At 38.8% G+C, this 20480-nt stretch overlaps 1 protein-coding gene across 1 annotated transcript in view; it reads right to left on the bottom strand.

Moving 5' to 3' along the window:
- LOC104628302 (ephrin type-A receptor 6-like) overlaps nt 1-20480 on the bottom strand; it is a gene marked incomplete at its 3' end in the record, with an annotated part of 71550 nt that overhangs the window by 37672 nt on the left and 13398 nt on the right. The gene's annotated exons all lie outside the window — the stretch shown is intronic.

Below are 20480 nucleotides of genomic sequence, written 5' to 3'. Positions count from 1 at the left end.
TGCTGAAATCTATGGGCGTTGAACACGTAAGCAAGAGTTATGTTGTTAACCATGCTCGTCCATCTGGTCAGCCTTGGTGAGCCTCAGTTTCTAATTGGCAAAGTTAAAATTAACGCTTCAGTACCTCCTAAATCAGAAGATTCCTGAATTATGTGGCCAGGGGGCACCCAGTAGGGACCAGGTGAGTACTTGTACAGAAATGTGATTATGGACTTTTTGCCTGGTTTAGGTCTGCCCTATCTACCATTTACAGCAGGCTGCTTACAGCAGTATTTTTGTGACCCCAGCTGGCAGACATTTAGCTTCTCATGGATTATTCAGTGATCCAGGCTTTTATGTTAGCAGGAACAGCCAAACAAAACCAAACAACTCTTCCCTACAAGCAAGTTAACTTTCCATTTTCTCTTTCAACACCTTCAGCATTGGGCTATAGACAAGTAACAGTATCCTGATCGGCATTCAGGACATTTCTACTGCTTAGCTCATACATTTAAGCAGGATGATTTTTGTAGGGGAGAAGTTTACAGTAAGTTCAGTAAATTCTTTAGATTCAGCAAAGCAATGGGCTGAACTGTATGGATATGCTTAACTTTATCCCTGATCAGCAAAATATTTCAGCATTTCCATCAGGTTTCAATGATTTGGGGCCCATATCTAGCTAATCAGGATATAAACATTTAAAGGAGTAAGGAATTAGTACTCAGATATAACTAAGGTTACCAAAAATTCCACAAACAAACCAATCACAAAACCCCAGACGGGGAGAAGTTTGGTGTTACTTACTTCGCACCTTATTGCTTCATCTCAGAAGATAGATTAATGTTAGACCAAGACCTGCCTCATATATATCTACTTAAATCAAGAAGTTATACATTTTTAAATGATAAGACATTTAGTGTGCACGACAGGCTGCTAAATTGAAAAAGTTGTTTGCGTATAAAGCAGTTGGAGGAACTAGTTCCTAAAGTCACTATTATTCGGTTAAACTCCATTGGGCACAAACAAAAAAAAACTTAGCAAACAGAAAAAAAAGAGACAATGTGGATTTTGCAATTTGTAGGACATTCAGGACTTGCGGAACGTCTTGAAACTCATTCAATTCCTTTCATAAAATCAGATGGAAGAAAAGCCCAAGTGCAGCAGTATATGAAAAGCTGCATTACAGGCAACATTCACCTGTTACTGACTAGTACTACTATGTCAGGTTATAACAAACAAGACAAAAACCAGAAAGAAAATGGTAAAAGGAAGATACGCATGGTTGCTATATGGTTAGGTTTCCAAACTGCTATTCTAAGCCAACATATCAGAATGAAAAAATCCAGATATTAACACACCTCATGATCTAGAACACCTTACAACCTCATCGTACTTCTCAACAACACGTGTATTTAAGGAGCCACGCTTCCATCAGTAGCCGGACACCGCAGACTTCTCCCAACAGCATGTTTAATCACATTGCTTTGAAAGTAGCTATTTATGAGTGATTCATAGCAATTTTTCCCCTTGAATGTTCTCACTGTTCCTCTCGTATCAGTACCCTAGAGCCTTTTTGTCTCTAAATTCCCCATGCAAAGGTGGAGGCAGGCCACGCTTCCATCAGTAGCCGGACACCGCAGTGTTTAATGTTTAATCACATTGCTTTGAAAGTAGCTATTTATGAGTGATTCATAGCAATTTTTCCCCTTGAATGTTCTCACTGTTCCTCTCGTATCAGTACCCTAGAGCCTTTTTGTCTCTAAATTCCCCATGCAAAGGTGGAGGCAGATCTTTCCAAGCAATCATGTCACACCTATAAGCAACCCCTTCCTTTGTTGTCTCCATCAAAGCCACCTGTAAGCAGTTCTGCAGACAACACTCAGCTGAGGGTCAAGACACAAGTGTGATGACCAGACATTTTACAAAAGACCATCCCCTGTTATGGGCCTATGACATTCCCTATCACAGGCCTCTACTGTAAGAATAAGAAGAACCTCTCACAGTCCAAAACGTGCCAGTGACAGATATTTTAAACAAAAACTTTCTATCTAGCAATTAAGCAAAGAGAGACAAAAGAGAATATTCGTAAATACTTTAAGCATCTTCCGGTAAAGGAAGGACATGAGTCCTATCCAATATTTTACGCATTAGAGCCACATGGGATTTGAGTTTTACTTTTTATTTAATAATTATAAATGTTCAATTGACTCAAAATTTATTAAGCTGGTTGCAGTTAACGCTCTTCACACTTACCCTGTGTGGGTAAATTTTTTAGCGAACTGTAGAATTAGGATTTGGAACAAAGCACCTATGACTGTCTTTTGCAAAACAACCAACCAAGCCCCTTCACCCCCACAACAAAGTACCAAACAAAACCAACCCCCCAAGCCTCTAGATTTTACCTCTTCCTTATCATTGTTAACAGCTTCATTCTTTCAACAAACCTCAGAGTCATCTGCAACACCTGCCTTACCCTTTTGTGCCCTTGGATGACAAACACTCATTCCTTGCTTTTTTAAATTTGTGTTCTTTCAAATCTAGACCATGCTTGACTGACTTTTCATAAAACATAACCTTTTTCTGCTCTTTCCAAATCTCAGTATTTGCCTTACCAGTATAGCAGAAATGCCTGAATTAAAAACAATCTCATGCTTTTGCCATTTTCTCCCTTCTCCGTTTAAATTTCTTCGGGCTTCTGCCTTGACACAAAAAGTTCAAGCTTCTTATCTCCACCTTTAAAGAAATGACAGACTTGCTAACATACCAGCTGCAATTTTATTCTGTCCTCCTTCTCCCTCTGTATATTTCTCCAAATCCTCTTCTGCATCTGTTCTCCTCTGTTTCTTCTCATGTTTGGTTTTATATCGTTTCATTGCCAGCCTTGCAGTTGGAAGAACTACATTTTTCCTGTCAGCCAAACAGCCTTCTCTCTCTCAAGTCTCTCTGTAATCACTTCTGCATCCGTTTCCATGCCAGCTGTATTCCTTTACAATCTATAAACTGTTATCTTCCAATTTATCAAAATATTTGTCTGATTTAAGCTGATCAGGACAGAGACTATGGGCCATATTTAACCATTGGAAAATTCAACTAAGTTGGTGAAATTATACCAGGTATGAAGCTGGCCTCATATTTTCAGCATTTGCAAATTCCCACCTACATCTGTGAGTCAAATCAATCCTTTGGCAACTTTCCATTATCTCATTTCATTCACTTGTCTTATAGGGGCATAAAACACTCATCTGAATGATATGGCAGTTGTTATCCAGGGCTTTATTCTGATTCCCATGTCTTAGATTTGAAATACGCTTTTGATAGGATTCCCACTGGGTTGTTAAGGTTGTTAATCAATACTGGCAGCAATTCAGACCCCACTGGACTTGCCACATTTATACTATCATCCCATCAAATTTTAATCAGGCTTTAATGGCTTTGCTAAATAAACTTTTCTCATCAGATGAGTACAGATGCAATATCTGATTAGTTGCCATTGCATTTATGCAGCCCTGCAAATACCCTGAAAAAAATGTTGTTTCTTCATTCAGCTACAGCTTGCCTTTGGAAATCTTATGTACATGAAATATTCTCCTCCTGTGACAGACCTCTCAACAGCACTGGTGTATAATGGGCAGGTGAAGAGGGCCAGTTACTTTAGGGGAGGAAGGATGACATCCTCAGTTTCTCTCATTGCTTTTCACCCTCTAGTTTCCACCTCCAGCATGCCCTAGTTCAGTGCTTTTCTACAAGCCCATTGAATTTTTCTTCGTCAAAGATTTTTTCCATTTTACTACTGAGTAACCTTTTGGAGGTGTGGTGGTTGAATTTTTCTGTATTGTTTCTGGACTTCTGTCTATTCTAAAATCTGCTTCTCTATTTGCCTTACAGGTCAGAGCACTTTTATGCCTTTATATTCTGAAAGGCATACAGGAATTGCTACAGGTCTAAATATTTTACTGCAGACTATTTAGATCTTATTTTAGATGGCGAATAGCATTGAAAATGGTGTGTCTAAGTCTAACAGTTCATATTCACCAGTGACAGTTCCTACTGGTCACTATATGAAAGATGTAGCTTTTGCTATGCATTTATTGTTACTATTCTACCATGCAAAGTAAATGGTAGAACTTTATCAGGATAAATCTTCCAAACTTCAAGTTGCAACTTGGTATTTCCTGGAAGTATAACTCATGCTTCATATTATTATGTGGCTCGCACTGGCGTTTATATTACTGATACTGAATAAGGTCAACTGTCAATTTCTTCTTTAATCAACTGTTAACAGGGTTCCATACATTTAGTAATACCTCATTTCATTAAGTGTAATACGTAAAAAATTGAAATTACTTTATTTCTTTTTAAATTATGAGCAATCCTACACAAGAATCTAAGTGCCTTTTCAACCATTAAAAATGTGGGATTTTTTTTTATTATTATTAAAAAAACTGTTGCCAGATGAAGCTCTTCCAAAGCTTATTTTAGGATGCAATAGCCACCCTCAAATCTGGATGGAACAGCAGCAGTAGCCTTGCAACCTGTGACTCTGTTTTCCTTACTCAGCCACAGCAAGAAGAAAGGAATGTCCTGGAATAACCAGGTGTCCCTGCACGCTTCAGTGCAGAATCACAGAGCTGGAAGGGACTTTGAGGAGGGATCAGATCATCTCCTCACCCTGTGTCATTCCTGACATACTTTTCTAACTTGCACTTAAACCTAAAGACCACTAGGGCCAATAGTTCTTATCCTAGCTACTCTATACCACGTCTTAAATAAGAAGTCCTCTTACATAAGATGCCTCCCTTTGAGCATGGCACTTTGACTGGCACAGATGTCAATTCCTCTTTGCAACTGCTTATTATGGCCATGAAGACTAAATATCTCTCTTGCCCTTTTCTTTGGGCTTAACACAGGTTCAGTCCACAGATCTCATTTGCTTGGCAACTACTCTTTTTGATTTTGCTGTGGATTTTTTTTTTGTGATTTTGCTCATCTACTCCATACAGTTCCTGAAGCATTAAGGTCCAAACAAGACACAATACTCTGAGGTCTTGCCAATGTGAAGCAGAGAGAAAAACTTACCTCACAGACCTTGCAGGGGATACTCCTGTTTCTAGATTCCATTGTGGTATTTGCCATTTTCAGAGCAACATGATGCCCCTGACCTACTGCAACCTCTAGAGTAATTTCTTCCAGCAGACTTCTTTCTGAACAGTTATTCTCTGTCACCTACTCTATAGCTGATTATTCCAGCCTCACTGGAGTATCGTGCCCTCGTCTTTACTTATTTCTAATTAGTTTTTAAAACTAATTAATTACTAAATTATTTCTTAAATTTGTTGTGGTGATTTTAAATTCTAGCTCTGTCCTGCTGTCTGCCTGCCTTTTCTTGCATTGCCTGAAAATTTTGTAAGTTTAGTCACAGTCTCAGAATCCAGAAGGTTAATGAAAATATGGGGAAACACAGACTGCAGAACAACCCCACTTCATACGTCTTTCCATCCAAAGTCCATTCTCTCCATACAGTATGTAGCCAGTACAGTGTCCACCCACAGAAACTTCATGAAGACCATATTTCTCTAGCTTCTCATAACTATCTTATGTGAGAGTTTTAAAACCTTAGTAAAGTCAAGATATATGACATAAACTGCTTTTCCCATATCCACAAGGCCTGCGCCCTGTTACAAAAGGAAACCAGACTGTTTGACATAATTTGTTCTTGACAAATCCACATTGGCTCATACTTATCTCACTGTTATCTTTAAGGTGCTCATAAATACTTTTTTGATAATTTGTTCCAGAAATGTTACAACAGTTGACATTAAGCTGACTGGCCTGTAATGTCTTGGCTTCTCTTTTCCCTTCTTTTTAAAGACATGGGTTACATTGGCTCCGTTCTGATTGCCTGGTTTCTTATGCACTCTCCACAAATTTGCAACATAAAGAGAATGTTCACATTACCTATCAAATTCTTTTTGGCTTCAAATACAAAGCAGTTTGTAATAAATTTCTTGTTGCTCAGCAAGAAGAGTATCTACAGTGATTAAAAATACCAAGAATTTCTAAATGAACTTCTCACAGCAGTATCATAAATACTGTTTTTAGCAGGGTAAAACGTTGCTTGAGAACAAATGTTGGGTCTGTAGCATCAGAGACAGCTTCTCAGTGTGATCTTAGATCACATAAATACATGCTGCTTACAATTTCACTATTAAGGTATCGCATTCATTCAAACTCAGTTTCTAATTGCTCAAATTGTTTTTTGGTTCACAAAAAAATATTGTTATCAGCAGTCTCCAGTGCAGGTTTTCTTCTTTACAGAGTCATTTTTGAAAGCAAAATGCCACCTTTATCCTACCAGGAAAGGAATGTGCCTCCAATAAATAAAAGTGCACAGGAATGCTGTGTGTGAAAGCAAAAGAAAGAGTATTAGTTATGAGCTCTAATGTTGTTGCCTCTCTGGATGCAGATAAATAATAATGGGAACCGTTAAACTTAGGAAAGGCCATCTGGCCCTTTTTCCCCAAAGCTGACTCTGTCTGGTGAGGCCATGGTAGATGGATATACAACATATACTTTACAACATCGTTTTGTAGGATTTTCTACAAGTCTTAATTTTTCTCTTTTCTCCCTTTCCCCCAAACTCATGTAGGTGAGTTTGTCATGTAGGTGTCTGCCGCAGCATCTAAACTCTAGTTGAAAAAAGGGTGAGCCTGATAGCAAAGCTGCTCTGAGAATAACTTCATAACGATTACTGCATCAAAGAGCAATACATCATAATATTTTCTCCTTCTAGTAACATTTTTTTCCACACATTTTTACACTTATCTTAGCCTCTGCTAGACATGCCTCAAGGGATTAAAATTTGGTGATGAATTCCAGGGTTTCATTTGCTGTACAGTCTGCTGCAGCTAGTGCTCTAAGGCAGTTAAGCGTATTTTTTATAGAATCTTTAGAAAATATTTTCTTTGGAAGAACAAAATAAATTTTTCAGCATTTTAACCTACTATGCATGCCTGTAAATAAATCTAACTTTTTTTTACAAGTATTTTAATTTATGAAGTGAAAGAAAATATATCAGTCACAAGTTTTAGGTAGAAAGAGGAGCATTACTATTGTAAAGGGTAACAATGAAGAAGGCAAGATGACCCTGTGATTACCCTAGGTAGGTGAATCCCTTCCTCCTACAGCTCAGAGATTCACAAACTGGGCAAGACATCATCTTTTGAACCTAAACATCTATCTCTTCAGGGTACAGTTAAGGGAAAATGCTGCAAACCCTGAGGAGCTCTCTTTCCCACATCAATCCCTGGAGAGTGCACATTCCTTTCCTAGTAAAGAAGGGTGAGCAAATACAGTGCAGTGGATACAGCTGATTGATTATTTTAGTATCAGGCCTGCTACAGAACCTGCCGCAATACCATGAGTTCTCATCTGATTAATATTGCTGTGTCCCTGGTTCTTGCCGGCTATTGGATAGCGCGCCTGGGACCCTGAGCACAAAGAAAACACTCACGGTAGTCTGGTAGTCTGCAGCTGCAGAAAAATAATGAAAAAAGTTAAAAGCATTCTGGTGATAGTTTTTTGGTTCATTTGACACGATTCTAGGTAGCCAGCCACAAAGAAAAATCCCCAAAAGTCAACTTCAAAACAGTAGATGAGATTTAACTCTTAATAGCTCCCTGAGTCTGTGAGGCATCTACTTATAGAGTGGGCTGAGCCAGGAAGGGTATCTGGGTGAAAGCACCAACCCTGGGGCAAAGGACTTTTATAAGAATTATTGCAATCATCTGACAGGCAAGACTGAGGGAAATGTGGTGTCCAGCACAAAGAGCTAAGGAATGAAACTGGGATTCAGACCTGGGTTATATTACTGTATCATCCTCCGAACTGCTGCATGGACTTGGGTGCGATGTGGTACTCTTCTCCGTTTTCCCTCAGCAAAATACATTTGCATTTATGTCATGCATGAGGACGGCAAGATCGCAAGCAGTGATTAAACACCCATGCGGTTGAATTAGTCACGGCCATGCTTAGAGAACAGGCATCTCAAACCCACAGCAGTGCCAAACTGCTTGTTAAAAAGGTTTTGTGGTTTTTAGGCCTTTTTTTTTTTCTTATTATGCTTTTCTTTCTTGTTGTAACTTCTATACTCTGTATCAACAAGCCTGAGCAAACATATCTGACTGCAACTATCCTATCTAATTACTGAGTACATCTTTCTATCAACACAGATAGCTGCCCTTTCAAGTCTTCATGTGTTTATTATGTTCCTCATACGTTTGCAGAATAAGTGATTGCTAAGGTCTCCATTACACAGACAGGTGACTGGAATGTAAAGACAATGTGTCCCGTCCAAAGTCTGTGTGTGAAGCTGGTAATAGGAAATTGTACCTGGATCTCCTCAATTCACAAGCCGAAGTATTAGCCACTTTCTTTCCAAGCACAGATTAGTCCTATCTGGCAGCTGCTGGAGTAAAACTGAAGGAGGAGCCTCTAGCCCCTGAGGAAATACTAAGCTGGAAGCTCACATCATTTTTCAGAGAAATCTCTCCAAGTGTTACCAGAAGTCACATGTACCTTATTTCTGGTCAAATGAGCATTTCCTTGACAGCAAGTGTCCTGGTTTCAGCTTGGATAGAGTAGTTTTTCTTCCTAGTAGCTGGTATAGAGCTGTGTTTTGGATTTAGGATGAGAATAATGTTGATAACACACTGATGTTTTAGTTGTTGCTAAGCAGTGTTTACAGCAAGTGAAGGATTTTTCAGATTCTCATACTTGCCTACCAGCAAGGAGTCTGGGGGGGCACGGGGAGCTGGAAGGGGACACAGCCAGGACAGCTGACCCAAACTGGCCAAAGGGATATTCCATACCATATGACGTCATGCTCAGTATATAAACTGGGGGAAAGCTGGCCAGGGGCCATTGCTCGGGAGCTGGCTAGGCACCAGTCAGAGGGTGGTGAGCAATTGCATTGTGCATCACTTATTATGTATTTATATGTTTTTTATTCCCCCCACCCTTCCTTTTCTGTCCTATCTGTCTTTATCTCAACTCACAAATTTTACTTTTTTCCCTGATTCTCTTCTCCATCCCACTGGGCAGAGGGGAGTGAGCAAACGGCTGTGTGGTGTTTATCTGCCTGCCAGGTTAAACCATAGCAGTCCTTCTGGTGCCCAACGTGAGGCACGGCAGGTTGAGATAACGAGAAATCGGACAAGAGCACATTAGAACAAATTTGTTATAAGCATTCATTATATTAGTTTAATAGTCAATTGATCACAATGTTGATTTATTGGCTCTCAAAATTGTTGTACTTGTTCTCAGGGTTGTGTTTATGTAACACCTTACTCACAGCATATGCTCCCTGTTGTGTATCATCTCTGGGAGCTGAGTTAATACTGGTTTATGATAGCATAAAATGGATGTTTGTGAGACTAATCTGGTATTTGTACTCAGCATTGCTGTCATCCCTGTACTGTGGGAGCCATCTCTTGGAAACGATTAATAATTATACTCTTTACCTTTTCTCCGTGGAGAGCCAATCTATGGAGGAGACGAGTGGGGACACTTTCCCCCACTCCTTCCCCCTCCCTTTCTCCTTCCCCTTCCCCTTCTCCTCCATGCTAGTTACAATAGCTCCTGAGAGTTTTTAATATCATTGCGATCTTCAAACCAGCATGTTCCTATGGCTGTGTCTCCCGAATGTCTTGTTTAAGGTTAAACAACTATTTAAGAATACCATCTAGAGACCTGCCCTGAGGCTGGATAGTTATGAGTGGCAGGGTTTGTGGGATAGACTACCTAGGGCAGCGGGCACTTCCAATGTTTTCAGGTATGCTTTTGTGGGATGATTAACTTACATGCATCAATCTTCTGTGAGAAAAAAAGATAACTGAATTTCATCTTCTGGAAATGAGTTTTATATAACTGCAAAAATAATGCAGGATTTCTGAGCAAAGTTTACTGTCAAATCTCTCCAGCAATTTAGGACGCCTGGTGGTGCACAATTGATGTAATTAATTACCATCATCTTACAGAACTGGTTCTAATTAGCCGATGCTTTTCCACTAAGACTATATCTGAAGCATCTTCATGTTGGAAGTACATGCCAAATTTTTTCCCCAAAAGCTCGAAGTTAGCAGACAGCCAGCAGACAGGATATTTTGTAGGGTGGGGAAGACATAGTCAAGCTGAGCTTGCTGTTTAATTCTTAAAAACAGCAGAAAGTAAGGCACAACATCTCGGTGCTTTATTTCCCTATCTGTAAAGGAAGGAAGTAAAAGCTATTATGACTTTAAGGGTCACGAGGAGTTTTACCTGGAGTTTATTACTCCTCGCACAACTCGTACTGGCAACTGTAAGATTGACCCATTTTTGCAGGTTTTTGGAGGACAGGTTGGAGGTGTGTGCTGGTTAATTTTTGCAGGTTGTGGTGGTGGTGGAAATATTTCTTACGGTGAGAAATGGATTTTTCTCCCCTCTCTGTAAAAACACTTTGCATTGTAGCAAGTGATTCTTTTAAATAATAAGAACGATAGACTATCTATAAGCCCTTCCAAATCTTGCCACATAAGAATTGTTACGTTCACTGAACACCTTCCATTAGGATTGCTAAAGATAAACCCTCTCTGCTTCTTTGTATCTTCACAAAAGCTTTTAAAAATGTAGACTTATATCTGCAGGAAACAACTATTATTAATGAAGCAGCTGGATTTCTTTTTAAATAGGTTACTTTGCAGCCATTTGCTCTGCTAATTATTAGCAGAAATGCTGATGATATATCTACAGTGCTTTGGGATGCTGAAAATTAGTCCTTTTAAAAAACATTTTGAAAGAATAAACCATATCTGAAGTATGAATTGAAACTGTAAAATAATATACATGGAAACCAGCTGCAGAAATTATTAGCTCACGTTTCCTCCCAGCAGTTTTGCCTACAAATATATCTGATGCAATGTGAGAAGTATTGCTTCACAGTAACATCATAATTTTGCTGATGTCAGTTTCTATTAAAGTATCCTAATAAGTAGTAACTATTCTGATAAATAAATGCATGTGAAGAATAATTGGAATATAGATATCATACTGGAGCAATTCAGAGAAAGGTAATTCTCCCTCATGAATTATATCAGTATTTGGTTTTATTCTCTTCTATGAAATTCTGCACACGCACAGAGCAGAGTTTCAGGCCCAGGCAATTCTTCCTGGGGCACTGCTGAAAAATTACAGACCAGGGAAGGCCCAGCTACTCAAATCAGCAGCAGTCTGTCTGCTGCAGATGTATAGAGAGATGAGCGAGAAATGCAAGGGGGTGATTTTTAAAACCTGCCCAATTTCTAAGAAGAACTTGATGATCTCAAACTCTCTCCAGAAAAAAAATGATTTTGAGAGATCAGCAAATTCTTACCAGAAACTGTGGTGCTGGTGTGTTTCTAACAACATAGCAGATCTCTGTCATGTGTCTTGACAAAGGAAAATAAAAAATATTTGGGAAAGTCGATGAAGAGGACAGCAGGAAATGCTAGAGAAAAAATACAGTGGAATAATAAAAAGCAAAAGGAAGGAGAAACGATGTCTAGAAATATCTAAGATAATGGCTCTGATGTGTTCCCTGTGTCATATCCTCTGTTCCAGATGCTTTTCTCCTCTTGTGGCTACCTCTTTTCTTGACATGCTCTCAAACGAGTACTCTCTGTATGACTTGCTCTCCCTCTCACTGATTTAGTCTTCTTTCTGAAGTGTTGGCTGATCACTCCCTCGTGCTTATTCATTCTTTTCTCTTAGCAGTTCCTCCTTACTGCCACCATAGCATACTTGATCATCGTCATCTAGATTTTCCTGAAAATATTTTCACAGCTCCTTGTTGAACACCTCTCCTTTGCACCTGGGATATCCTTTCAAACAAGTTCATAAAACCATAGTCCGCTGATCCCCCGCCCTGACCTTGCCTACAACCCCAGCTTTACCATTCTGCAAGCTGGCAATGGCAAGGCAGCGGGCTAGTAAGGATTGAAATTTATTTTTTAAGACAAATTTGAAATATTTGACAATCAAATTATTCACACAGAGTCTTATGTCAGTGGGTCTCCGGAGCATTTCCAGGAGTTCTTTTAACAAAGAGACCACTGTAGGGTAAGTTTAGCTTAGGGGGTCATCCTTTCTTTCTACTTTCTGAGAAAAATTAAATACAGTTGTGCCAACATATTATTCATGCTTTCTGTAGCCCTTTTTTTAATGTTTATTAGGGACCTTTGGGGGTTAATTAATGCCAGGACATTTCACCCATGAACTGTTTTCTAATTCAATTTGTTAAATGCAAGTAACCATAAATAATTATAAATCAATTACTAAGTCTATTCTACACTTCACCAACCAAAAAAATCATAACAAAGTATTTTTGAAGGTGATTGAGAAAAATGAACCACTTCCATAAGGCTAGGCACCTGTGCTTCAATTTATCTTTTCCTTCACAAAACACTATCTGGAATATATTTTGCTAAATATGGGAACTACTTTTGTAGAAGAAATCAATTATATTCTTAAGTTTAAATCTTCTTTTTTTCCAGCTATGCTCTAATGTATCACTGCACCTTAGAAATGTACCCTGGGGAAAATGCTTCTATTCGTCTCTAAAAATCCATGAATAACATTATGTAGAAATTAATTTATGATAAATGATTTAAAATCTTAACCTAGAATGGCATCTTATTCAAATGTCATCAGAAAATGGCACCTCACCCGCAGAAAGGAGTCAAGGGATCCATTCTCCATGTATTCAACTACGATCATTACTGGTCTGCCTGCAAAACAGCAAAGAAATACATTAGGATTATAGACATATTATGGGGCTTTTATAATTCCAACTGTTATGCACAGATTAGGCACAGTAGTTAAATATGTTACCCATTTTGAAAATCCTCATTTATATCACCAACATAATTCCCTGTGTTATTCTCTAAGAATTATTTTCTATCTTGTTTTTTTTATTTTATTTGTGGTACTGGATTAGCTGAATGTGCATCATTCTCCCCTTAAAAAGGATCAAAGAAGAGCCTGCTATTTCCAAACAGCAACATTTGTTGTGTAACATTTTGGAATATATTTGAGTTAAGGCAAAAGAAAAAAAAATATTCATAAGCCATGTCCAAGAAATTACAAACTCAGTACCATTATTTTCCTCTCAAAGAAAAAATATCTCAGTGATTTAGTGGCATACAGATAAACAGAAGGGGATATCACAAAAAAAGCTCTCCTAGATTGGGTGTGTGTATAATACAGCAAAACTCTGAATTCCTCTGTTTGTACATACACAATATGCCCACAGTGTTATCGAAATCAAAGTTCTGCTCAACTAGCACAGATTTCCTGTATGGTTCCAGGGTGGGATCATATCCAAATTGAAGTAGAATAACACGTTACATTTAGTTCTTAAAAGAATACTCACACCTGAAGAGAAACTTTTAAGCTGGGCACTTAATACCTTTTCACTGCTGATACCCAGGAATAACCTACCACTCCAGAAGCCCTTGGCAGGAGAGGCCCGATCAGCACGCCCATCAGGCTACGCAGCAAGAAGTTTTTCAGAATTGTTAATAGTACAAAGGAGCCATTCTAATACACGCAAAACTAAGGTAAAGAAATATGTTAGTAAGATTGGGAAGAAGGTAAGAAGTCTTAAAATGGCAAACTTGTCTTTCCCCAGACAAGGCCCGTCTCTTTCGGGTTTGTGTGAAACCCGGGTGTGCCAAGTGGTGACACCACAAGTCTGCCCAATTCACGTTCTCAGTGCAGGACGAGCTTTTGCGACATTTTTCAAATCCAAAGGAAGCCTCTTCCGTGACTTTTTTTTTTCTCTGCCTCTCAAATTATTTTTGTGTCTTATTCGGACGAGGGGATGAGAAACAAACACAGTGTTCAGGGTGAGGCGGCGTAGAAGGGCATTTTGATAGTTCCAGCACAATCGTTCATTTCTGTACAGGCTAACTTGCCGTTCAGTGTGGTTAACAGCAGAAGTGTTTGTTAAACTGTCCACAGTGTACAACAGGCCACAGTCAGTTATTTCTCCTGAGCTACAGGCTACAGCTAACCTCGAATTTAAAAAAGTGAATGAGACGATTCTCTGTTCCTTCCCAGCACCTCGACTTGGAGTTGCAGGTACCCTGGTGATGCTCATTCACGTAATTTACTCTAGTCTTTCTGGAGTTCCTCACAATATTCTCTCATTTCTTCTGATAAAATTTGGGGTTCTTTCTGTATTCACCCTCGTGTTTAGGTCCTCAATGAACAAAACAGTGCTTCATAATGTTGGCACAATAGTATTTTTTTTTTTCTGTGTCAAAATTCTCAGATTCTTTGATAGGTTTTTTTTGATAGCCTTTCTGAAGTGTGAAGAATTACCAGCTTCTTTTTTTTTTAACTGAATGTTTGGTTTCAGCTGCAGATGTGCATCTGACACCAAATAAATTTATATTCATCTGCATCCATTGGATATACCCCGATTTTGTATTATAAGCTTAAACAATACATCACTTTTAAGCTCTTAGAGTTCATAGCATTTTAAAAATTAATGTTTTCTTTACTTCAGTTTGCTAATGATGACTAGTTGTATAGCTTAGTCTCTTCAGTTTCAAGCACATGAACGACCTAGATTCCCTTACCTTTACCAATTGCTTACTGTCAAGGGGCTGACATCTCCATATGAAAGGAATATTTTATAATCTAGAGAAATAAACAAACGACAGCCTGATTCTAGAGGATCTTACTATATGCAGAACTCTCTCAAGCAAGTAGTAATTTCTAAATTGTTGCAGACAACAGCAACTTGCAATAAATACAGAAGTAAAGCTGGCTTTCAGATGGTACATTTGGTCAGGCATAAGTTACCCAGAAATTTCTCTTTTTTGCATTTGAAGGGAATGACAAATGGAGCTATTGAGCTTCAAAACAGAGCCCCTGGTTTCCCATTAGTAATCCTCTGGTGCCCTGCGCTTTCTGGAAGGCATTTTGTAAGCTTCTCTAGAGGTTCATAGGCTCTCATTACCTATTTTATGCTCCCTAGATTCATATCCTTCAACAAAAATGATTTTCACACTTATTTTGTAAAAACAACTTCTAATTCTTCTATATTCTCTAACAAAATATTCCTCCTCCGAAAACCTCACAACTGTACTTCATTTTGCTCAGACCAACAGTCTCGGCCAAAATAACTATGAAATGTATCTATATGCATTTATTTGTGGAATTAAAAATGAGAATTCAGTATTTTTCACTGGATAATGTTTATGAGTTTTTAAACTGCTCGATGTGTTCTGTTAATCACTTGAAATGATATGCCTTAACACAAAACCAGCTCTTCCGCATGATAACACAGGAATGGCATGATCTGGTAAATACATCAAAATAAGCAGCATTCGTTTTAAACAGGTCGCTGTATATTGGAAGATCAACATATCATTAAGAATTTTGGTGAACAATTAATTTAGTCACATAAGCTGACAGCTTCCCACAGTCTCAGTCTGTATCCCTCTCCATCCTACCTAAATCTCAAATGAACTTAATGCATGATTATGTCTAGAAACCACAGAAATGAACCCAGCTCCATTGCTTGATTATCTTAAGCAAAAATCTTAAATCTGGATCTTAACACTAACTTCTCAAATAATCTTCTTTTAGCGTGCCAGCACTTGATAAAAGCCATCCTATTTTGGCTGCAAGTTTAATGTATCACTGAAGAAGCTGGACTGTGACAGGCTAGTACAGTATTTGTCTTTGGAGTACTGGTAGATCAAAAATGTCTCAGATATTGTTTCTGTTGCTTGAAGATATAGTAAACTCTGCTACACAGCAGATTCCAGTGGGTACATTTATCACCAAAGCAGTAACACACAGGTTCAATTCCCAGCAAACAATTATTTTCCCATAATTTTATAGGTTTACAAATTTCATACAAGGATCTTGAAACATTTTACAAATGTAAATACATCAAGTGTCAGGAAACATAAGGTAAGACACATCTTGATTTCAAAATTCAGGTTCGGACAATCAAGTGGCCCTCTTCATCTGGCCAGTATAGTGTACCCAGCCAGGCTGTGTTTGGTTACCAATACACAATGTTGTATTTTCTTCCCTAGCTCAGTAACCTGTAGAGGCACTTAAGTGATTCCACCGTGTGTTCGTGTTGCATGAACAGACTCTCCAATTCACAAATGGTTCAAGGAATGGGACTAGCAGTCAGCTCTGGAGAAGCTGGCTAAGAAATGAGGATGAGCAGATGGCTCTGGCACATCCAAGAGGAGAATCCAACACTGGGCATCTCAGTCTAGAGACCAAGTTATCAGTCTCAAGGGCAGGCAGTGGGAGAGACTGGACTGTCCCCTGTGAAAAACACAGATCCTGATGTGTATAGCTGTTGTACTCCATCAGTTCAAGATCTGGGAAGCAAACTGAAAGTACAGCTCTGATACCCCACAGGTAACAGGGCACAGTCTGGGATGCCTAGCTTCCAAAGGGTCAGAGGGAAGCCCAGGGCTTGTATAGAGCAAAGTTCTTGGTAAGACAAAAGGCTATGGATGACATTAGTTGATGTTAGTTTCCTTTACACTGAGGAACTTTATACTCTTATCCTTTATACTGTGGTATAATTTGAGTTCAGGAAAGATTAAGGTCTGTGCTGAACCCTGTATAAACACAGAATACTGCTTTTGCTTTAAAGGGGACTACAAAATTGGCTTTGAAAAATACTGGGTGATTTTTAAACTGGCATAATGTTTGCCTCTAGACAAAAAAGACTATTACTTATATTATGAAAATCCATGTTACTCTCATGGTACAAAGAAAGATTAATTCTTCATCCTTAAAACAAGGACACGAATGAAAAAAGGAGGGGGGCAGAGAAGTCTCGTTGAGAAAGAAACAATCTCTGATTATTTTATCATGGGGTAGGCTAATGCAATTCTGGAAGGTATTGAATTGTTTTCCTATATTTACAGTTGCTTATACATATTAAACGTGGACATCTTTACTTGAAGAAACAGTTTATGGAAAAACAGCAGTGGGAGGTGATAGAGATGGAAGTCAGGAAGGCACTCGGGGCTCAGAAGGACGGCACAGGCTGCAGCACAGAGCGCGCCATGCCAGCACTGCGTGAGCCTGCTACACGAGCCCCCGTGAGAGCTTGCACGGAGCCCCAGGGAACTCTGAACAGGCAGGAGAGCATGTGCACCTGAGCGCGCACAAGAGAGGGGCACTCCTGCGACCGATGATGAGTGCCCTCTGTGGCATGGGTGCACCTCACCAGGTAGCTGGACACCCAAACTCTAGCTTAAAGACTTGACCAATTCAGGTGAGTGTTTTCACATAGATACAGGCATAGGCACTAGACAAGTATCTGAAGAAGAGCTGGGTTAATTTTACAGTCAAGATCCACATAAGAGAAGGCATGGAAAAAGGACACTGAAAAAGGTGTCAGCTTCAGCTGAAGACTTGGAATAAAAGTCAGTGGTCAAGACCCTCTAGGAGCTAAAAACTGCAGACACTGCTGGAGGAGAGCACACAACTTCATGTTTGAGTTGGGGGAGGATAAAATATAAAAAGGTTTGAAGATGTATTCAATAATCAAATTATCCAAACAAGTAATTCTTGCAGCAGTTTTAGATACCTAGTAGAGCTGGCACAGGGAATACGGCAAGAAAACAGACTTTTAAAATAGAAGAATTATAGAAATAGTGTTCTGAGTCAACAGGCTTTAAACCCAAATATGGATTTTACACACTAAGTATATCACATTTAGCATTTGCAAATGTGTAACAAATTAATCATTTTACTACATACTTAAGATATCAATATGAAACTGTATTTATACATGTTATGTATTGATACCACAGCCACATTCACTATTTCAATAATTTCTGTGAAACTATAAATATTCCCACCCACTCTCCCGCAACACCAGACTTATGCCTGAGATATTGGCTAAAGCAGCTTCCTCTCCTTGCACAATACACATGGAGTAACTCCGGCTCTGGTGATCCATTTCAGACTCACAGCATCTCAGAAAGCCAGATCAAACATGCAAGAGCAGTATCAGTGCTTTGCATGATCCAGGGAAAGGACATGAATTTCATTACTCAGAACTTAGATAAACCCGCAGAAAGTGCTGGGATTATTCATCATTTTAATGCAAATACTACCTTGTGACAACCGGCTGGCTGGTTTTGATGAGGTGTTTTTTTTTTTTTCCTGAGAAAGTTTTTTTCCCACACAGCTGTACTGTAATGCCATTCAAATAAAACCAGCATAAATGACAAACATTCTGTATTGATGTAATGCCACCTCAGAATATGTTACAATTTTGTATTTTCTATTGATCAATCTGCTTCACATTTTCTTTAATAAGCAGAAATGCAAAAAATAAAAAATCTGTACATTGCAGAATAATGTAAAATACCAATTATACTTAAAAATCACATCGCATATGTTTTTAGTTCTCTCTCTATTTTTTTCCCACAACACAAGATTTTGATAGCCTGTAATTTAATTGAGTGGTAGAGTGATGAATAAGGAGGAGAATCTGAAGTATCATATCAATGACAAAATATTCAGCTTGTTGTCTGCTGTTGTCATTTTAAATAATGCAGCAAAGCCCACTTTAACTATTTTTTTTAATGTAAGATTAATCCTCCAAAAAGCATACAGTTAGTACATGCTAATTTCTACAGTCTTTACTTATGAAATCTTTACTATCCATCGTAGGACTAGATCTGTTAACATAAACAGAGGATATTTATTCTTCCACTTCAACCAGCAAAGGCTTTGAATCTGCTCCCTAGTTCATGTAAGAGAATATTGCTCCGTCACTTCTTTAGGTCAGAAATCGTGTGTCCAGGTAGCCTCTCAGAAGCCACCTCCATATCAGGCATTTTTTCACTCCAAAGCTATGTTCGGCTTTTAGTTCCCCACTAACTTACCTCCTGCTAAAGCTAAAGAGATAAGACTCACAGCAAAACGTACAGGCACTCCATCAGGTCACGCTGGGCCTTTCAGCACTCCAATGGTGTGCAAAGCAGCCACAGTAAAACTCTGTCCATCACTGAAACGCCTGGGGCTCGGAAGGCATTCCTAGATCTCACACCAGGTCAGTTCCTTACATATTGCTTCAAATAGGAGAACACTTGCTGTGGCACTGTAGCTGCTTTACTCCTGCTACTGATAATGATGCAGTTGTATGCGCCAGAGGAGAACTGATTTCAGCAAATAAGGAAAAAAAAATATTTTTCCATAACACCAAACCAATGGAGGAAAAAAGAAAGAGCGAAAACTAATGATTATGCAAAGCAATTGAAAAAAATTCTGCTGGGTTTTGCATTGTTTGCCCAAATCAATACATATGAAGCCAATGGGAATTTTGCTGCAAGCCATCCCACTTGCATTACTGACTTACATTACTGAAGGTCTCAGACTGAGACCTGTGTTCCAAGAAGCCTCAAAAAATAGAAGTTGCAGTTCCAACCTCCTTGAGACTTCAGAAGCCAGAGTTTGCCAACAGGATAGCACTAACATATATGCATCCTGCTGCTGCAGCAAATCACATAGACACAGCCTACTTATCTTGCTGTTAGTGCTCTTTCTATTTTCATGTATCTGTAACAACACTCTTCACTAGTTAAGTTAGTTTAGTCAAGGGAAGATACCTTCACAAAATCAAACGATAAAGATACAAAATACATGAATGAGCATAAGTTAACTGTTTATTATTTAGCAAACTAGGGCTGTATAGCCGTCACTACTAGCTGAAGAAGATTTACTGTATCACACAAAAATACTGTTCTCTGAGCTGTTTATCTGTAATTTTATATTGAATACTTTTACACTCACTATCTGGTAACCCACTGGAAGGAATTTATGCCTGTTGATATGATTTGGAAGCCAGGAAACATCTGCATGTATACTCCTAAAATACCTTCTCAAATCCTCTGGCCTACCCCTCTTGCAACAACACGCACTACGAACAGTTCTCTTGTTTTTCATATGACAAAGGGAGAACGTGCCTTGGACAACAAAAGTTTTAGCAGTTGCTGGCATGTTGCTTCTGCAACCCCTAATCCACATCAATCCTCCAGTGTGCCTACAAAAGGTATTCTGGAAGATTTTGAGGAAAGAAGAGTGGAACTGTAATGAGAAAGCAATTGCACCTTTTCGATTATTTGGCTGCTTATTCTTGTCTTTCCATAAGAGGAGTAAATGGAGTGCAGTAGAGGGTAAAAGCACAACAAATAGTTGTTTGTCACTAGTTGGAGGTTGGGTAGGTGAGGGAGAAATAGCGGCTAAAATTATACCATAGAAATATAATAACTGGCCCAAATTTTTATATTTTCTGCATTTATACTTTTGGGCCACATACCTTTTTTAAAAAATTGCATTTCTTCAAGTTTCCATGTGTTGGGTTGGTTCTCTGTATTATCTCTTTCTACATATTTGTTAGTATTACAAGTAAAATATGGATAAAA

Source organism: Phaethon lepturus, unplaced genomic scaffold (genome assembly GCF_000687285.1).
Source record: "Phaethon lepturus isolate BGI_N335 unplaced genomic scaffold, ASM68728v1 scaffold18431, whole genome shotgun sequence".
Taxonomy (NCBI): Eukaryota; Metazoa; Chordata; class Aves; order Phaethontiformes; family Phaethontidae; genus Phaethon; species Phaethon lepturus.
The sequence above is the reverse complement of the archived record's forward strand: the minus strand, read 5'-3'. Positions and strand labels throughout refer to the sequence as shown.